We start from the raw sequence: 17,152 nt of genomic DNA on the forward strand, positions 1-17,152 counted from the left end.
TGGTTGAAAAGCCAATCAAGGGAAATTTATTCCACAAAGAAAAAGGCTTAAAATATTAAAGTAATTTTCAAATTCCACAGCTAGTAGACTTAATGTTATTTGCAATGTAGGAATATTGGAAGCTTGTTTATGTACTCCAAGCTTACCAAACATAAATGTAATAACAAGAACATTGCTGAAAACATTGAGTAGAATGCCAATGCCATAGGAACTTGAACCTAGTGGACCTGAAAGGACGATGTTCTAGTGGACCTTGTAGGGTGAACCAAAAGCAGGGATGGGAAGTCCAAAGGGGCAGCTAAGCATATGCCCGAGGAGATGATGAGGTGCAGGGTGACAAGCCTGCGCACAAGTTAAGGGGAAGCAATGGGAAGCAAGAGCAAACGACTTAGGGCAGAGAGGTAGCAGGAGGCTGGGAGAAGCACAGAGAGGGTAGAGTGACCCCAGAGTGCATCTGGCAACAAGGTGCGGGCCTGGAGGAGTGGAGCTCAAGCAGATCTGAAAGGATGATGGCCTAGCAGATCTGACGACTGGTGGCAGACAGCATTTCATAGCGAGGTGATACATTTTCACAGAAAAAATGGGCGCTAACAATATAGACTTAGTGGCTTCGTTCTAAGGTTCATGGACACATTAGCTAATGTCACAGGGCATATTAAGAATGATTAGTGGAATCTTAGGCTTCTTAAGTTGCCTTTTTTAAAGGTAGAGTGGAAAAATCAGCTGAATCAAAAACTATAAAATAATCTACGTTTTTCTGGAATGTGAAATAAAAACAGAAAATGCAGCATTAGATCCAGCAACAACTATGTTCAAAGAAGTTATGTTACCATTTAGGGTAATTGACTTTTAATGTTGAACCTTTGTAATGCTCCTAGTTGGGACACCAGTAGAGTATTTGGTCAGTTTGTGCTAGTTTATAGAATAGTGTGTACTCACCTATACCACCTGAACTCCACTGACGAAGACTTCTGTATTTTTTAAAAAATGGATAGTAAAGGTTAAAGAGGCATCTTGGTTGGTATGGACAAATTGGGTTGAATGTTGTATGACTATGACAGAGAAGACTGACGTTCAGTTAAATGTACATCTGAGACATCAGGTCCACCAGAGCAACACTCTCCTTCAGCATTGATCTACCTAGTTTTTTTTTGGGTTCACTTTGCTGAATTAGAACTTAAACATGCAACTATCTGACTGACAAGCTAATATGATATTCACCAGGAGGATATCTGACCATTAACAGTGGATGTTTAACCCACTGACAGGTGTGATGAGAATATTTGGATTGAAGTGAAAGGAAGAATCCAAAACAGAACTTGAGAGATTGAATGAGACAACAGACATTGCACTGCAGAATCCGAGAGCAACCCTTCAAAACATTTGACATGACACTAGATTTGAACGGAAGCCTTTCATTTCAAGTACTGCTCCACACTGTCCATTCAGTTCTATCCAAGTTAACTTCTTGACAAACGATCACAGGGTTGACAAAGTCCTCGTAGCTCACAGTGCGCAATCTATCACTTCTGGAAATCATGACTGGCAGCAATATGAAAGAGAGTAATGAAGAAATATTTCAATAATGACAGCTATCAGAATAATTCCATGAATAGAATTCTTCTGGACAAAATAACAGTGTTGACCATCCATTTGTCTGAAGAGTTGGTGATGACAGAATGGCACATTTAGTAGAACTTCCGCCTTGTGGGACCCAAGACCTGGATTTCCTCTTGATCTTTGGACCTGTTTGTATGGAATTTGCACATCCTCCCTGTGAGCTTGAGGGATCCCCCCAGGTGTACAGCTTCCTTCTACATCCCAAAGGTGTGTGGTTTGGTCACTGTCAGATGCCCCTAGAGTATAAGTGAGAGGTAGAAGGTGGGGACTGTTGATGACAATATGAGAATCAATATAGGAATAGTATAACTGGTTAGTGGACAGTTGGCATGTTCTAGATGGGCTGAGGAACTCCTTCCATGTTAGTTGTTTTTATTACTCAGACTCTCTTTGAATTTATGGCATATGGTGACTCACAGGTAAGATTGAGAAAGGGTGGAGCAGAATAGTATAATAAGGGAAAAGAAGGGAGTATTGTCGCTGTTGTGGGTTAACAGTTGCAGAGATGGGGCACCCATTGAATTTTCTTCATGCTTTCTAATTTTGTAATTTTAGTCAAAAAAGAGCATGATCTTTTCTGAAAGGTAATGTCTACCCAAAGCAAGGAATAGCTATTGCTGTTTTAAGTGCAGCAGAGAACAGAAAGCTGGAAGTGAAACTGAAAAGAGAGGCAAAAGAGATGAAATTGCAAAAGCTTCCTGTGATACATCCAGCTCCCCATTCAGTCAAATTGGCTTCAATAGGACTGGATACTGGACAAACACAGAGGGCAGAAAATACAATGAGCCTTTTTTCGATTCCTGTCACAGTTCAGTTTATTACCCACAACAGTAGGAGAGGAAACAGATAGAAGTACAGTAACAATAAAAGAAAGAAATCGTTGAAGTTGGGCCTACCAACAGCAGGTCTATCTCTTTAGTTATTTTCTTGAAAGATTGTCTTCAGCATATTCTGCACCACAGTCACATCCCATCATTCAATACTTGGCAAACAGATCAAATTTGCATCCAAAATTAAACAATAAAGTGGGACCAAGTAAAGAAAGGCTCTTCTTTTCTCCAAAGGTCAACTGACAAGCGATTTTATTTCAGTTGTCTTCCGTAATGAAGAAGCTGTGAATTCAAATGCTATTTGTAATTAAAAGGCTGATTGAAGGGACAAAAAGTGAGATATCATTCACTGATGCAATACTACAGCAGCTGACAATGAGTGTATATTTATAACATATAAAACCCTCAATACTGGATCGTGTTGCTCCCGATTTTAAGTGCTGTTAGCTCCAATCTGGACATTTCCCAGAGGACTCAATTCAGGGTGAAGTTATGCCGGAGCTAAAATTGGGCTGAGCACAGGGACCTATTCGCTTTGGCACAGACCAATATCAGGCAGAGTCTAAGTAACATTAGTATTCATATATCACACATTTTCAAATGTGTTCACTATAAATTGAATCCAAAAAACTCAATTATACGATTATCATGGAACAGAGTGTTTAGAATTAGGAACATTATTTCACTGATGTGTTGCCATTTTATTTTGCTTTTTAAAGGGATTATCAGTTGTCATTAGGTCTGGCAAAGTGCCTCAGAAACTGACTGCAAGCTGCCCCAACACCGGCCAAAATGCAGACACCGTGTTACAATCGACACTGGAGTGATTCTTTTCCCTAAATTTAGCTATTGCGATAATTTAGCTACCCCATAGTATCTCAGTAGTACTGGAAACATTGCTATGACCATGGCTGATGGTAGGTTGAGAACCTCAAGGCAAGTGGCAAGAAACTTCCAGATTTTACCTGGTGAACGAGTTAACTGTAGGCTCATGTTTTCCATCACCGAGAAGAAGGCACTCTGTGAGAAGATCCGTGGCCACACTCTCGTGCTCAGGGTGCTCACCTGTGGAAGTTAAGGTTACACTTCCCTCCCTCAGAGTCAATCCAAGTAGTTGCAGCAGGTCTCTACCATGCCTCCCAATATTCCTGTCCAGACATCACACTTACAAATAAGTGATTACTTACTTTGACTTCAGTATTGACCAAGTGTCAGCTCAGGAATTGGGACTGTCAGTATTGCTGGCGTCCTATGAGTGCAGAAGTCCGTAAGCGTTGTTCTCAATTACCCAGAGCCTATCATGGATAGGAAGGACTTCCACACTGTCAATTTACAGCACACTGTGCATACAAGAACTTCCTCATGGTAGCATGTCACACAACATGCTCCTGTAGTCGTTATGTGACACCAGCTCGTTTGAAAAATCTTCCATATGTTCCCTGTTTGATTCACAGTTTCATTTAAAACTGTTCCATAGCTTTTTCCAATTTTAATCTTTTCTTGGCACTATTGAATGAGAATGAAACTTGCAACTCTGGAGATGATAATGAAAATAGTAAATGGGGGATGGTTTCCCACTTAACACCAATACAGTATGAAAATAATTAATACCGATACATAGTTTCCTGAAGTGGTGACATAAGTCATCATATGGCGAGGGAAGCATATGGCATACTTGTCTTCATTGGATGAGGGATTGGATACAAGAATTAGAATGTCATGTTACATTTTCATATAAGGCATTAGGGGAAACATGTCTGGAATATTTGAATGCAATTTCTGATTGCCTTAACATGAAAACGGTGTAATTAATCTACAGAAGATGCAGAAAAGATTCACAAGTGTGATGCTGGGACTGGAGGGCTTGAGATATAAGGAGAGATTGGATAGGCTGAGGCTGTTTTCCCTGGAGTGAGGGAGTCTAGGGAATGATCTAGTAGAGGTTTAGGACATAATGAGAGGCACAGATAAGGTGGGTGGTCAGTCTTTTTCCCAGGGTAAGGAAGACAAAAGCCAGAGCGTGCTGATTTAAGGTGAGAGGGAAAATATTTGAAGGAGCAAGTTTTTAACACAGATAGTAGTGGGTATATCCAGTGGAAGTGGTTAACAGACTTTTTGACAGGTTCATGATAGGATGTGTTTTGAGGGATAGAGGCCAAATTCAGGCAAAAAGAACTAGGAAGACACCTTTGTCAGCATCAATGAGTTGGGCTGAAGGGTCTGTTTCTGAGCTGTACAACTCTAAATGCCACTCTCCCAATAAACACATGTAACTGCTTCATCAGGAGGGAGTCTGCACTTTTGGACTTTTTCAATGGATAGTCCTCCAGAGGGTTGGATTTTGGAGGATACAATCATGGCTGTTGACATCTTTAACCACAGAAACTGGATTTCTGCAGATATACCATGGAGAACATTCTAACTGGTTACATCACTGTCTGGTACAGAGGGGACACTGCGCAGGATCGGAAAAAGCTGCAGAAAGTTGCAAACTCAGCCAGTTCCATCATGGGCACTAGCCTCATCAGCATCGAAAATATCATCGAAAGGCGATGTCTCAAAAATGTAACATCAATCATTAAGGACACCAGGCACCCTGAACATGCCCTCTTCTCATTGCTACCATAAGGAGAAGATACAGGAGCCTGAAGACACACACTCAACATTTTAGGAACAGCTTCTTCCCCTCCGTCATCAGATTTCTGAATGGACAATGAACCCATGTATACTACCTCACTTTTTTAAAACTCTCTTTTTGCGCTACTTTAATTTATTTTTAATATATTTATTTAAACAACAAATTTCACAACATATGCCAGGGATATTAAATCTGATTCTTATTCTGTGGATACAATGAGAGCTAGACAATTAATAGGATAATACTGGGAAATGCCTCTGGTTTCAGCACCTGCACACCAATATTTTGTCATCACGTGCTCCCTGATGTGCATGGACCGTGAATGGGGCCCTGTAGAGGACCCCGCACAGGGCCCTGCAGAGGACCCCGCACAGGGCCCTGCAGAGAAGCAGGAAGGAGGCCACTATGGAGCTCCTTCTCTGCTCAGCCTCAACTCCTTGCTGAGCAAATTTCTCAGGCAGCATTGCCAGGAGGAGATCCCCTTAAGGACAATGCAAAATTATCCTTACTATAATCCTTAGATCACAAACAAACCAAGAGAACCCAGATGAGACACAACATCACCTAATGTCCTGTTGCGCAGATCCATTTTCACTGAACATAACACGTGAACGAACTTTGCCTCAATCACTATAATGTCATGATATCATCTTCCTCTGGTTCCCTTCCTTTTTCCCTTTCTCCCATGGTCCACTCTCCTCTCCTATCTTATTCCTTCTTCTTCAGCTCTTTACCTCTTCCAGCTATGACCTCCCAGTTTCTCACTCCATTCTCCCTCCCTCACTCACCTATTTTCCCCCTCACTGGTGTTACCTATCACTTCAACACACAGAAAATGCTGGAGGAGCTCAGCAGGCCAGGTGGCATCTATGGAAAAAAGTACAGTTAACGTTTCGGGCTGAGACCCTTCGGCAGGACTTGCCAACTTGTACCCCTTCCCATCTCCCATGTTTGTATTCTGGCGTCTTCCCCCTTCCTTTCCTGTCTTGATGAAGGGTCTCAGTCCAACATGTTAACTATTTATTCCTCTCCATAGATAGTGCCCGACCTGCCAAGTTCCTCCAGCATTTTGTGTTTGTTCCTCTGGATTTTCAGCACCTGCAGAATCTCCTGAGTTTATGATTTAACATCTTTTATTCCCGATGTGAACTCAGAGATCTGTGTGGAATATTTTTCTTGTGACATCTCCCCTTTGCAGGTGAACACAATAACAAAGAGATCGCCAGACTGTGTGTTGTGAAGAAATGAAATTTCTTTCTGCATTCTGTGTAGGGTATCTCAGTGCAAAAGGTCACCTCAGTTACCACTTCAGGTTTATCTGACCACAAGTAGTAAGCTCTTGCCTTCCCCTCCCAAATGTCCACCATTGCGCCCTCCACCGCAACCGCCCTCCCATGATATCAATCCCATTGGCCAGGATTTGCACCTTCCTTTGAGTGGATATGAGGGCAGTCTCCCCCACTCTGCGGCCTCTGTCTCCTGCATAGCAACTAAATGTATATTGATGGTCATTAGTATCTCTTCCATTATAGTCAACTATGGGAGATGTATGAAACTAAGTGAGATCCCATCAAGAATCCTGCAGGCCCTGTTGTGGAGTTTATGTTGGAGTCTGAACCACCCTACAGCCATTTCAAGCTGGATATTCACCAGTCTCACGTTGTTTTGGGCAATAAAAGAAAACATTGCAATCCAGTCACTAGGCATTAAAATTTAAAGCAATTACTTACTAAGTGAATGTTAGCATATATCTCGACATCTAAGAATTTCAATACAGCATTATTACTAGAGCCACAGTCTCTGCAGGCCACAAAGAGATTAGTAAGCGTGGGATGGTAGGAAATTATTATAGCTCAAAACCTCTATTTCAAATTGAACTCCTGGGTACTTGGCTCTCTTACAGTTACAAAGAAAATGAGAAGTGACTTTGTCTGTTTCAATGTCATATAATGGTGGTGATGGGAACATAATATGATCAATTAGGTTTCCAGTGTTGGGCTCATTCAGATACATTTATTCAAACTCAATCACAATGTTATAAGTTGAGTCTTTCTTCCTTCCCTGTTGTCTACATTACCCTCACAGGACTTGAATTTGTGTGCTAAATAGACAGGTCTTGGAGTGAGATGGTCCAAATATGTTTCATACAGGATAAGGTTGTTAGCCAAGTATAATGCGGGCAAGGAAATGATCCCACTATAATAACAACAACAAGATTAATTCATATAATTCCTTTAACAAAGCCAAGTACCTCATAGAGCACCGGCAGGCAGAAATTCATAGCAAATTGAAAAAGGATATATTGGGATGGAAGAGCAAATTCTTTCTTGGAGAGGTAGTTTTAAGAAACAACTTAAAGTGGGGCGAAAGGAGAAGAAAAGACTAGAAAAGAAATTTCAGAGATTTCAAAACTTAGGACTTTGTAGCTAAAGACACACCAAGACATATTTCTCCTACAATATATCATGCATTTTAATAATACACATCACTTAGTTAACACAAGCAGGCAGAAGATCAAGAGAAAAAGAATGACACACCATTGACTCCAAGGGGAGAAGAGAAGGAAAAAGGGTAAATCTGAGACATGCAAGAGAGTGAAAACAAGGAAGAGAGCATTACCCAACCAGGAACAACTGTAGGACAGTATTGCAGGGCCAACAGGTGAGTGGGACTTGGAACATAAATAACAAAGAGGCAGTTAGCCTTCAGTTTGCACAGCCAAATGCATTCACAGCCACAAAACTTGGGTCTGCATCTGCAGATCTTGAGCTGATGGCAGTAAGGGAAGGTGATAGGGTACATGTATGAATGAACATTGAAGTTAGTAGATTTTCAATATTAGTCAGTTGATGTCCGTGAAATTGGCACCATGTTACATATTTCTCTTATAATGTGCCTTCTGGTCTCACCTGCAAATAAACTGGTTATTACATAAACTGGTTAGAAATAAATTGGATGGCTGCTTTAGCCCCGATGCAGCCTTGATTCAGCATTTTGATGAGTCTCAACAGTCTGACATTTTTTTTTCGTATAGAATAATTTCTAACAGGCAATGTTCCCAACTCCATCCTACATCTATAAAGTGTTTGCTCAATTGCAAAAAAGCACTTAAGAATCATGCTTTTCCTTTTTTTGTAATTTATTTTTTATTGAACTTCATCATCAAACAAATATTTCCATAAGATGTATTTCAGATACTGTACATATATATCATGTAATCATATTTGCCACAAATCTCCACATAATATTTATCTAAGGTATACACTTATAGAAAAGAGAGGAAAAAGAGAACAAGCAGAAGGAGAAAACAATATACAAGTAGGGAATGATCTTTTTTTTACAACATATTCATTGATTTGTGAGAATAAAATCAGGCCTATGAGGTGTTATGTAGTTAAACCATTTTCTCCAGTATGAATCAAATTGTTCTAACTTATGATTAACAGATGCTGTTATCTTCTCCATTTTATAAATATCCATTGTAATTTCCATCCATGCGTTTAAAGTTGGGCTCTCCTGTGATAACCATTTCCTGGTAAGAGTCTTTTTACCAGCCACCAGCAGTACATTCATTAAATATTTATCTCCTTTCAACCATTCTTGAGGTATATACCCAAAATATATGGTCTTACTTTCTAAGGGTATTTAAAGATGTCTTGTAGGGCATTGTGTATCCCACTCCAATAGTCTTTGATACTGTGGCAATCCCAGTAAATATGATAATGGTTTGCATTTTGATTTCTCCAGCAAACAGGGAGGTTACTATCATAATGGTATTTCTGAGAGGGTGTAATAAAATATCTAATCAAGTTTTTCCATCCAATCTCCTTCCATTTCTGTGAACTGGTACACTTCCATTGATACCTCCATATTATTGTCCATTCTTCCTCAGAATTAATTATCATTTCAGCGAAACGATCTCCCAGTCTGCGTTGGGTCTCGCCAATATATAAAAGGCCACATTGGGAGCACTGGACGCAGTATATCACCCCAGCCAACTCACAGGTGAGCCTTCTATATATTGGCGAGACCTGACGCAGACTGGGAGATCGTTTCGCTGAACACCTATGCTCTGTCCGCCAGAGAAAGCAGGATCTCCCAGTGGCCACACATTTTAATTCCACGTTCCATTCCCATTCTGATATGTCTATCCACAGCCTCCTCTACTGTAAAGATGAAGCCACACTCAGGTTGGAGGAACAAGACTTTATATTCCGTCTGGGTAGCCTCCAACCTGATGGCATGAACATTGACTTCTCAAACTTTCGCTAATGCCCCACCTCCCACTCATACCCCATCCATTATTTATTTATATACACACATTATTTTTCTCTCTCTCCTTTTTCTCCCTCTGTCCCTCTCACTATACCCCTTGCCCATCCTCTGGGCATTTTTCCCTCCCTCCCCCTTTTCTTTCTCCCTAGGCCTCCTGTCCCATTATCCTCTCATATCCCTTTTGCCTATCACCTGTCCAGCTCTTGACTCCATCCCTCCCCCTCCTGTCTTCTCCTATCATTTTGGATCTCCCCCTCCCCCTCCCACTTTCAAATCTCTTACTAGCTCTTCATTCAGTTAGTCCTGACGAAGGGTCTCAGCCCGAAACGTCGACTGTACTTCTTCCTAGAGATGCTGCCTGGCCTGCTGCGTTCACCAGCAACTTTTATGTGTGTTACCCATAAAGTCTTGTTTTTCTAATAAGTGTTTCTCTTTAAGCATTTCAAAACTGAACGGTGTTCTTTCTTTCATTATATTGCAAAAAACTGTTATTCCTTTAGCTGTCCAGTCCTTAAATCTAGCATCCAGTTTATTCAGCGTAAAATCCAAGTCATATGCACACCATTTAAGAATTGCATATCTCCCTAGAGTTTATATTCTTTTATAATAGTTTTCCATATTTTAAGAGTCCATTTCACCCATGGGTTATCAATAGTAATTATGTAACTTTGTAAGTTGTTATCAGCCAAAATTGCCTATATGTGGACGGAAAGTATCCTCTCCTCAATGTTTTTCCATTGAGCGCCATATGATGGGTTGCACCAGCATATCACGGCTCTCAACTGTGCTGCAAAATAATAATCTCTAAAAGAAGGTAGGCTCCATCCCCCCTTTTCCTTCGATAATTGCAAAGTTTTGAGACGAACTCTAGGCCTTTTACCTTGCCATATATATCTTGATAACATTTTGTTCAATTCATTGAATTGATTTTGGTTAATTTCTATTGGTAGGGTCTGAAAGAGATATAATAGTCTGGACAATATATTCATTTTAATGGATTCAATCCTTGAACTGAGACTAAAAAAAGGAATTAGGGTCCATCTTGTTATATCTTCCTTAATTTTTTTTATATATACAGGCAGATAATTGCATTCTGATAATTTTGCCACATCTTTTGGTATAGTGATGCCCAAATATTTGAAAGACTCTGTTTGCCATGCCCAGGGATGTCTACATTCAATTTCTCTTGGTGGGCTATAGTTATATGAAAGTAATTGGGTTTTATCTATGTTGATCTTGTATCCTGATAATTGACCATATTGTTCAAAGGACTGCATCAATTTAGGTAAAGAGTATGTTGGTTGCCCTAGATAGATCAAGATGTCATCTGCATAACAGGTCAATTTATGCTCTGTCCCTTTAATAGTAATTCCCCCGATATCTTCATTTTGTCTGATGTATGGAGCTAATGGTTCCAGATATACTGTAATGCGAAGAGTAGCTGTGACTATGCACAACCCTGTCTCGTGCCTCTTTCTAGGGTAAAACTATTTGATAAATATCTATTGATTTAAATCCTAGCAATAGGATTGTCATATAGTGCCTGTATAGTTTTAATAATTGTGTCATGTAAACCAAATCTATGTAGAACTCTGTAAAGAAAATTCTAATTAACCAAATCAAATGCCTTTTCAGCATCCACGCTTATCACTATTGCTTCAATTTTATTTTTTTGTATATGATCCATAATGTGGTGTCCTTCGTATATTGTCTTGTGTTTGGCGTTGTTGTATAAAACCTGTCTGATCATTATGTATCAGTGTGGGTAGAAATTCTTCTGATCGTTTGGCCATGATGGAGGTAAATAACCTATAATCCACATTAAGAACAGATATTGGTCTAAATGACCCACATTCCATTTTATCCTTGCCTTCTTTCGGTATAGCTGAGATTATTGCCTCCATCCAGCTGGGCGGCATTTGCACCTTTTTTTAGAGCCCAATTCAGTGTGGGGAGTAAAATGGGAATTAACTCATTTTAAAATTCTTTCTACCACTCTACCGTATATCCACCTGATCCTGGTGACTTGCTTAATTTAAGCCTACTAATTGCAATTTTTTGTTCAGATTCAGTAATGTCAGCAGTCATCGCACTATTTTGTTCGTTGCTTAAATTGGGTAACTGTAGAGAATTTAGGATGGTGTCAATTTGGGCTGTGCTTCCCCCTGGAACTTTGGAATATAGCGTTTTGTAAAACACTTCAAAAGCTTCTTGAATTTCACTTACCTTATTTTTTATCACTTTTGTTCTTGGATCCCTAATTCTATGAACTGTATTTTCTGCTATCTTTTTTTTTCAGTTTCCACACCAGTACTTTCACAGATTTAGATTCACTTTCATAGTGTCTCTGTTTCAGAAACGTTAGTTTTTTCCTGATTTCTTGTGTAACCAAACTATTAATTTCATTCTTAATTTTTTAAATTTCCTCTAATGTATCCTGTGCCAAACTCAATTTGTGTTTTTTTCTAGTTCCTTCAGCTTATTTTGTAATTCCTCTAATATTTTATTCCTTTTTTTTCTTATATGAAGATATCACTATAATTTTCCCTCTTAAGACAGCCTTCAGAGTATCCAATAGAATGGGAGGTGAAACCTCTCCATTATCATTGAATTCTAAGTAAATACCAATTTCTTTTTTAATTTGTTCCTTAAAATAGGGATCATTAAGTAGACTTGAATTTAGTTTCCAAATAGTATTCTTTGGTTGTAGGTCAAAATCAACAGATAAATATATAGGTGCATGGTCACTTACATCTGTTGTCCCAATTCCACAGGTGTTTATTTTGTCTTTATCTTTTCCAAATGTTTTGAAATAGTCTATTCTTGTATATACGGAATGGGCAGGCAGAATAATAAGTGTAATCCCTTCTGTCGGGGAAAATGTCCCTCCATATATCAACTAGACCAACATCCTCGAAAAGTGATTTAACTTTCTTATGTAAGGACTTTGTTTCATATGTTTTTCTATTGTAAGAGTCTAACTTTGGTTGTAATTGTAAATTTAAGTCTCCCCCACATATCAAGAGACCTTCTGTTTCCGCTACCATAATATTAGTAACTTTCTGGAAGAAACTAATATCACTTCCTGGGGGTGCGCATATATTCAATAGAGTAACTGAATTTCCGTCTATATTCCCCTTACCAGAATATATCTTCCCTCCTTATCTCCCATTTCGAATACTTTTTCAAAATTTAGCTTGCTTGAGATGAGAATAGCAACTCCTCTCCTATGTCCTGATATATATGAGGAGAAAAACAAATTAGTGAAGCCCAATATCTTTAGTTTTCCATGCTCATTATCACTTAAGTGAGTTTCCTGTAAATGTACTACATGAGCTTGTTCTTTCTTCATTTTTGATAGGATTTTACAGCATTTGATTGGATTTAACAGCCCATTGACATTAAAAGAAAAGAATTTTAATTTGTCCTTAGCCATGTGTATTTATCTGTCATTGAAATTAGCAGAATAAAACTCCCTGCACAAATAAGAACCAAGAAACGCGAATGAAAAAAAAGGTAACAAAGGTGTGATTCCAAGGCTGAGGTCTCCAGTGGATGACCCTGGGTTGAACTAGAGGAAACATCTAGCCGTGGGGGATAGCCTCTCCTACCTGCGAGTTGAGGGCCCCCACTGCAGTACCCATAAAAGTAAGTGAAAAAATCTATGTCCATTACACAGAAAAGACTTCCCTGTGTATTCTTCCCATGTATATATTCTCACTTAGGTGGGGAAAAAGGAGTGAATGAATGAATAAAAAATAAAATAATTGAGTAATACAAAATCCACATTGTGATATGTATTTCTTGAGGTAAGTATAGCACCATCTATTTTTGCTTCTGTTTAGCTTATCCACTCTCTGTCCTTCATGTCTGCAGTCGCCTCTTCCACTGTCTGATACAGCTGCATCCTGTCTTCATAAAACACTTGCAGTTTAGCAGGGTATGGAGTCTGGTAGCTAATCTTTCTTTGCTTTAATACTCGCTTCACTTCAGAATATTCTTTACGTTTCTGCAGGATTGCTGGGGGGTAATCTTGATCAAAATATATTAATTTCCCATTCAAAAATACCTTCTTCTTTCCCCAGGCCTTGTGCAGAATCTCTGCTTTGGTTCTGTACTGAAGGAATCTAATTACTATTGACCATGGCTTATCTTCCCTATCTCCAGAAGGCCTCGGAATGAGCACGCAGCGTGCTCTCTGAACATCCAGTTCCATAGTCAAGGGAATCTCCAGCATGTCCCGTAGTAACTTATCTACAAACCCCACCATAGACAACCCCTCCGCTCCTTCAGGAACATTATAAATCCTGATATTCTTCTGTCTTGACCTTCCTTCTTGACTGAGTAGTTTATTTTCTTGTTGATTTAACACTTTTATCATCTTACTTAGCATCTGTTCCACGTTTTGAACGTGATCTTCCACCTTCTCAATTCGTGTCTCTGCCACTGGTACTTTTTGATTAACATTGGTCAACTCTGACTTGATATCATTTAGTTGCTGTTTTATGTCTTTTTGGAATTCCCGTATCTCTTCGAGAATTTTTATTAAATTTGCCGCTTCGCCTGAACGAGGCCCAGCGTCAGCCTTGCTACCACGCGCTCATGTAGGAGAGCCGCTCATTGCACCCCCCTCGTCCACAGCCTCCGCAGTGATGCTTTTATATATCCATTCCTTTTCCTCATTCTTGCCCCCTTTACCAGTTCAGATATTTTCGAGAGATCTTGTATTTGGCAGATTAACGGGGCAAAAAAAGCGTTTTTCCGGAGGAGCTATTATTTTAGGCTGCCATTCTGGACGATGACGTCACTGGATGGCCCAAGTATAATGCTTTTCCTATTTACTAAATACTGTACTTGGGATCAACAAGCAACTAATTCCCTTCTCGCTTGCCTTCTTCGGGCCGGGGTAATTCAGTGAAAAGCAGTGTTATAATCAGGAATAAAGCTTCACTCGGAGCTGGACAACTCTCTCTCGAAGCAGTGAGGAAGACTGAAGCATCGAGGTGAATGTGGATGAGGTCAGCGATGGCTCCCAGCAGAGACGTTCTGCAGCCAGATTGGCATCTTAGTACCCGGGTTGGCGGTCACTCTTTACAGAAAGGCTGTTCTCCTCGTATGCAGACGAAAAGACATTTCCCATGTTTGAAGATTTGTGTGAATGTTGGGCTGTACCTTATATTGGTTTCCTTTAGTTTTCAACATTTTCTTTCCTGTGAACAATTGGCAGGTGGGTGATATGTTAATTTTTGTGTGTTGAGGTATTGGGAGTTTGCTGCTACTGTTGCTGTTCTTTTCTGTGAGTGGGGGGGGTTCAGGATTGTTATTGTGGCTGTTTTTTGCTGCTGTGGGGGAATTTTTGGGTCTGTGAGTTTTGTTTCTTTTTTGTCCCGGGGTGGGGAGAGCTAATGTCTTTTCTTTCATCAACACCCATAGTCTTTCTGTATTTAACGGCTACCTGGAGCAGTCAAATATCAGAGTTGTATTGTACGTGCTTACTTTGTCAATAAAATGAACTTAAATGAACCTAAAGCTGTTTAAACATTAATGAAGAGCAGAGTGGTGGGAGAAGATAAAACAGACCAGGAGTTCATAAAGCACTGGCAGTCTTGGAAATTCCTCTAGGTGGAAATCCAGGCAGTCCCTCAGAAACTTGGCTGCAGAAGGTTATTTGAAATAGAAATATGAGAACAGACTTTGCCTAACAACTTGGAAAGGAACAATATTGGGCTTTTGCGTCATCCCAGTGCTGAACTGGCTCTGTGGCTATGGTCTCATTTTCGGAGACTCGGTACATTATGTTCTATGTGTTACTTATTTACTTTTTTTATTTGTACGATTTGTTCTTTTTCACATATTAGATGTTTGATAGTCTTTATTGTGTAATGTTTTTAATGGATTCTATTGTGTTTCTTTGTTTTCTGGCTGCCTGCAAGAAGCTGAATCTCAAGGATGTATATGGTATGGTATGTACATGGTATGTATATGTATATGGTATGGTTTGTACATGTCCTGGATGTCAATAACTCTGAGGACCTAACCTGCTCACAACATATTGATGCAACTATAAAAAAGGCAAGGCAGTCGCTATATTTCATTTGGGGTTTGAGGAGATTTGGTTTGTCAGCTAAGACGCTCAAAGTTCTACAAACGTACCATGGAGAGCGTTCTGACTGGCTGCATCACTGTTTGATATGGGGGGCGGGGGGGGGGAGTCTACTGTACAAGATCGATATAAGTTGCAGAAGCTTGTAAAATTAGTCAGCTCCATCATGGGTACTAACCTCCGTAGTATCCAAGACACCTTCAAGGAGCGGTGTCTTAGGAAGGCAGCATCCATCATTAAGGACCTCCGTCACCCAGGTCATGTCTTGTTCCCATTACTACCATTAGGAAGGAGGTACAGAAACCTGAAGGCACACACTCAGCAATTCAGGAACAGCTTCTTTCCCTCTGCCATCCAATTTCTAAATGGACATAGAACCCATGAACACAACCTCACTACTTTTTTTATTTGTTTTTTTTTGCACTACTTATGTAAACTTAACTATTTAATAGACACATATAAAATCACTATAATTCAGTTTATTCTATATTTACTTATTACATATTTCATTGTACTGCTGCTGTAATATTAACGAATTTCGCGACATATGCTGGTGATATTAAACCTGATTCTGATTCTGACATACCTTGATAATAAATGTACTTTGAACTTTGAACTTAAGTAGTACAAGTAATATTAGAACAGCTGCCTCACAGCCACCTGCGAGCGAGGTTCAATCCTGAATTGCAGTACAGTCTGTGGAGCTTACAAGTTGTCCCTGTGGCCGTGTGGGTTTCATATACAAGAGAAAATCTGCAGGTGCTGGGAATCCGGGCAACACACACAAAACGCTGGAGGAACTCAGCAGGCCAGGCAGCATCTATGGAAAAAAGTACAGTCGATGTTTCGGACCGAAACCCTTCGGCAGGACTGGAGAAAAAACGCTGAGGAGAAGATTTTAAAGGTGGAGGGAGGGGAGAGAGAAACACCAAATGGCAGGTGAAACTTGGAGGGGGAGGGATGAAGCAAAGAGCTAGGAAGTTGATTGGTGAAAGAGACAGAAGGCCATAGAAGAAAGAAAGTGGAGGAGGAGCACCAGAGGGAGGTGATGGGCAGGTAAGGAGATAAGGTGAGAGTGGGAAAAGAGGATGGGGAATGGTGAAGGAGGAAGGGGTGAGGGACATTATGGGAAGTTTGAGAAATCGATGTTCATGCCATCAGTTTGGAGGCTACCCAAACGAAATATAGGGTGTCCCTCCAATCTAAGTGTGGAAGAGGTCATGGATGGACATATCGGAATGGGAATGGGAAGTGGAATTAAAATGGATGGCTACTGGGAGATCCTGCTTGTTCCGAATTGAATTGAATTGATTTTATCACTTACAGCCTTCATATATATGAGTAAAAATCTTTACATTACGTCTCTGTCTAACTGCAATTTGTAGTAATTTATAATAAATAGTATGTGCAACAGTATAACCTAGAAATACAGTTGTGTCAGCAAGAATTAATCAGTCTGATGGCCTGGTGGAAGAAGCTGTCCCAGAGCCTGTTGGTCCTGGCTTTTATGCTGTGGTACCATTTCCCTGATGGTAGCAGCTGGAACAGTTTGTGATTGGAGTGACTCAGGTCCCCAATGATCCTTTGGGACATTTTTACACACCTGTCTTTGTAAGTTTCCTGAATCATGGGAAGTTTACATCTACAGATGTGCTGGGCTGTCCGCACCACTTTCTGCAGAGTCCT

The sequence above is a fragment of the Mobula birostris genome, chromosome 19 (assembly GCF_030028105.1).
Source record: "Mobula birostris isolate sMobBir1 chromosome 19, sMobBir1.hap1, whole genome shotgun sequence".
Lineage (NCBI taxonomy): Eukaryota > Metazoa > Chordata > Chondrichthyes > Myliobatiformes > Myliobatidae > Mobula > Mobula birostris.